The following is a 5,035-nucleotide window of genomic DNA, read 5'->3' on the forward strand; positions in this document are numbered from 1 at the left end:
AGTGGAGAGGAAATGTTTTGAGAATGATGAGGGCAATGAATGTACAAATGCGCTTTACACAATTGATGTATGTATGGATTGTGTTAAGAGTTGTATGAGCCCCTAATAAAATGATTAGGAAAAAAAAGGCAATGTTGTCTGCTTCCCATTCAGAAGGGGAATATTTGCATATCCTATCCTTTCAGTAATATATTATCCATTGGTTTTGCATATATGGACTTTATTATGTTGAATAATTTCCCTTATATTTCTATTTTATAATTTGTTTTTGTTTGTTTTTTAATCAAGAATTGGTGTTGAATTGTATTTAATGCTTTTTGTGCACTGATTGATATAATCATTTCTCATAACATTGTGTAATTATCTGTTTTTACTTCAGTTGGTTATGTTGTAAAGTTGCCCATTTCATTTTTTATTCTTAATATTTGCCTTTTTTCCCCTTTCCATCATTATATTTGCCAGTCATTTATCAGTGTTTTAAATCCTTTCAAAGAACCAACCTATTTTCTTGTCAATTTTTCTATTATTTGTTGTCTAATTCATTCATCTCTACACTTATCTTTAGTATTTATTATCTTCTAGTGTCTGCAGGTATGTTTTATTACTGTTGCTTTGATTGATAGAGGTATTTTCTAAAGTTATTCATTTTAATGTGCTTCTCCTTTTTGATGCATGCAATTATTGCTACAAATTGTCTTCTACTCCTTTTGCTTTAAGAGATTTTGACACGCCGTATTTTCACTTTCATTTGTGTCAAGAAATTTCTAAATTGTGATATGTATTGCTTCAATTACCCACTGATTTTTAAGGGAACATGGTTTTCAACATCTACGTAATTGACTTTTTATCATCCTATTATCTTTAATTTGATAGCATTGTGATCAACCTTTAGTATCTTGATATTTTAAATTTTTTTGCTGTTTTCTTTATGGATAACATATGAGCTATTCTGGAGTATTTCCCATATGCAGTAGAAAAAGTGCATTTTGTGCTGTTATTGGGTGAAGTGTTCTGTATATGTCTAATAGATCTAATTGATCATGTTGTTTAGTTCTACAACTAACTTGATTTTCTTTACTTTGTGTTTTCTAGAAAGTGATGTATTAAAATTTCCTTGTATTTTGGTGTATTTCTCTCTTCAGTTTTATAATTTTGAATAATTTATTGTAAGGGGTTTTCATTGGCTGTATATCTACGGATGATTTTTATGGGCTCCTGTTAACATGTAGATTTTGATCTACCATAGAAATGCATGTTTTCAGCAGAAGGTTAAACTGAAATGAACTGTTTAGAAGCTCTGGTTTGAATCAAGGTGGTGATAAAGGCAGAAATGTTAAGAATGACTGTAAAACTTGAAACTTGTGTATATGGGTTCTTTAAAACTTGAGAAAGTATTCCCTGATTTGTGGAATGCCAGCAGCCCGGGTGATGCTGATTTGGTAAATGTTAACCTATTAACCACAGGCCAGAGGCACAAACCCAGCAGTCAGTCATTCAGCGGAAGAAGACGATGCTATCTTCTCCCATAAAGATTGATGTCCTTGGAAACTTTATGCAGGGTCACCCAGATTCAGAATCTACTTGATAGCAGTGGGTTAAATGATGCCTTTATTGGTTGTTGTTATATATGCCTAGGTGCAAAAAGTGGAAGAGATTTATGAGTTTGTATTTGAATATGTTGATTTGATATTTCCCTTGATTAATTCTATCGAGCTTTTGTGGCATAGTGGGTTATACATTAGACTCTAAGGTCAGCGTTTTGAGTCTACCAGCCACTGAGAAGATCAGGCTATCTGCTACTGTAAAAGTTCACAGCCTAGGAAAACCAAAGTGGCAGTTCTACTCTGTTGTACGGGGTTATTATGACTCAGAAGGGACTAGATGGCAGTGCTTTTGGGTTTTGGTTTGGTGGTGGGAGTTGGCTCACACTAGTGAATATATATAATAGGCATTTAGTGCTGGTGCTCAGAGGAGACAACTGGTTAGGAAATAGAAATTTTTGAGTCATCTGTGCAAAGAAGATAAATGAAATATTAAATATGAATACGAACATCTAAAGAAAGGTTAGAGAGGAAGAAGTGAAGTAAAGGTATGCCAAAGCTTTGGAGGTTAAAGAAAGTAACAGAAATTTGTTCAGAAAGGAGTGACCATCACTAGGGACAAGACTCTTGTGTTAGGCCGGGTAACTAGAGAAACAAATCCAGTAACAATCATATATGTATAAGAAAGAGCTTTCCATCAAGAAGCTTCCTATATCAAGAAAACATCCCAGCACAGTCCAACTCAAGTACATAAGTCTGAAACTAGTCCATAATTCCCTCTTCAGACTCACATAGTCATAAGCAATAATTGAGAGTGCGTGAATATCACAAGCCAGTGGGTGCAAAGTCTTGTGGACCCAATGGTGGTGGATGCATCCCTGGGTTTGAAACAGACAGGGTCAGCCAGCAGGAAGGTGAAGGCAGAGAGAAATAGAGAAAGAGATGATAGATATTTTGATTGATAGATGATAGATGATAGATAGATAGATACATAGATACATAGATAGAGAGAGAGAAGGGAAGTTCCCAGTTACTTCCTTATGAGAAGGCTGCCCACAGGAGTCACCAACAGCCTATGACCCGATGATTGACAGGCTAAACTCTACCCTCCACTTTTAAATTATCTTCAGGTTGAAAACAAATTTTATAACTACCACACTTGTTTTAGTAAACAATCGGTGAGATTAGTTTCCTGTCCAGGAAAGAGTGCACAAGCTATTGAATGCTGCTGCGTAAACCTTCTCAGTCCAAGGAAAGATTTACTGTGAAACTAATAAAAGCTATACTATCGAGTAATCTTACACTTGCCTAGATGGAATCATTTTTTATTTTGGGAGCTGTGGAATTGTTGACACATATTCTTTCTGTAAAGACACAACATATATATATATATATATGTGTGTGTGTGCATGTGTACATATATATAAATATATATATATAATCTCCTAGTAAATTTGGTAAATTGCCTAAAAAGTTATCAAATGAGGCTCTGATTCTGTAAAGCCTTAGTAATTTGTTAAGATTAATTTTCTTATTCTAAAATTTTACATTTGTATCTGATTTTTAATTTGTATTTTGATCTTTTTTTTCCTACGAAGGCCCTTGAAATTATATAAATCTCATGCTCAAACCTGGTTCTATCCCTACATCAAGTCTTTCAAAGTCCCTTGTATGTTGCCATAGACATGAGGCTATTCAACATTTCTTCTTTGCCTTTCACGTTTTCTAATAAGATATCAAAAAGCTCATGGAAATTTTCCATTATATTTTAATTCCATTTTCTATGAATTGTTCAAAACCCTCTCATAAATGCCAACTGTCCAAAGAATCCTGTTATGTCTTGCTGCCTTGGGCCCAACCTCCTGCATTAAATGTTGGACTATTGCACATAGAGAGACATATTGGAGTCTGAAAAATATGTGAAGATATATTTGTTTTACATGTGCATGCTAACCAGAAAACACCTACCCTAGTAAAGATACTAAACAAAAGAGTAGTCAAAATGCTAGAAATCAGATGATATAAGCAACATCCCCTCCAAAAGAATTTTAATTTATCATTTGAATTGATTCCAGCTCATAGAACCCCTTTATAGGGTTTTTGAAGCTGTTATTCATTATTGGGGCAGATAGATGCACCTTCTTTTCAAGAAGTGGGTGATGCGGTTGAACCCTGACATTGTAGTTAGTAGGACAACGCTTACTCAACATGTCAGGCTTTATAAAAGTTGCCATGATGGACATTTTAACAATGAATTGGATGACATAAAAGGAGAAAATGTTTGGTGCCTATAGTATAAAGTCCCACCTACTAAGACCAGTCCAGCTCTAACTCATTAACTACTCATTGACATTGCCATCAAATTGGTGCTGACTCATAGTGACCCCCTAGGACAGCAAGCATAGAACTGACCCTATAAGTTTATGAAACAAAAATTTACATGCGTAGAAAGCCTCCTTTTTCTCCATTGGAGTGGCTGGTGGTTTTGAACTGCTCATTTTGAGGTTAGTAGCCCAACACACTACACAAGCAGAGCTGTGAGCTTCCTCCAAATACACAATTAATAACAAGGGAGTCTAAAGCTGAAACATAGAGGTGGCACTATCCTTTGGATAGACGGAGTGCATACTTGGTTGCAAACTTCCTATATTGGGCTGCATTGATTTTGGAAGATCCATTGGATTGTCACCACAGGGGCAGGTACATATTTTCATCATAGTTTTCTTCAATCCATTATCAATATCCAGCAGATACCAAAGGCAGCAACATAACATGTAATCCTCCGCCTCACCAGGGCTCCTCCATAAAGATTACCGCCTTGCAAACTCTTTGATGTAGATCTATTCTGAACTAAAGCATCGCTATGAGTCAGAATTCAACTCAATGCCAAAAGCTATTTTATCAGCACAGGTGAAAATAGGTACCTGAGTCCTAGCAGTGGTTTGCTCAAGGGAGTACCAAAGGTCTAGATAGTGTTCATTACCAGGCTACCCAGCACAAGTCTTTTGTTTTGGTTTATTAGGAAAAAGAGATAAGTGTCAAAAAAATAAAGGTGCCTTGTCTACATCTGGGGTTTCATAGAAGGTGTGGTTTTTGTCTTCTGATATACAAAGTTTAGGTAGAGGCCATTTCTGCACATCTTAGGTGGGCCAAGTATAACATCAGTCAGTTCCATGATCCCAAGTTTCTGTTTTTCTTAATTAAGCAGGCAGCTGGTGGGTTGTTTATTAAGTAAACAGGTTAAAACAGTGAGTTCTTGTTTAAATACAGGTATCAAAGATGAAGGAATTTCTGCAGACCACCACCATTCCCAAATAAATAAACCATAGTTACCTTAGTCACACCTTCTAGTCAGGTAGGGACACAAAATATAACATACTTTATCCTGCTTCAGCAGTATAATAGATAACTCACTAGAAAAAATGGAATTATAAGCACATGTGTAGAAGGTAGAAGTTACCATATACTAATTGAATGCCTATGGCTAGGAATTC

This window comes from Echinops telfairi, unplaced genomic scaffold, assembly GCF_000313985.2.
Source record: "Echinops telfairi isolate 266 unplaced genomic scaffold, ASM31398v2 ScPeMD7_6;HRSCAF=24_0, whole genome shotgun sequence".
NCBI lineage: Eukaryota > Metazoa > Chordata > Mammalia > Afrosoricida > Tenrecidae > Echinops > Echinops telfairi.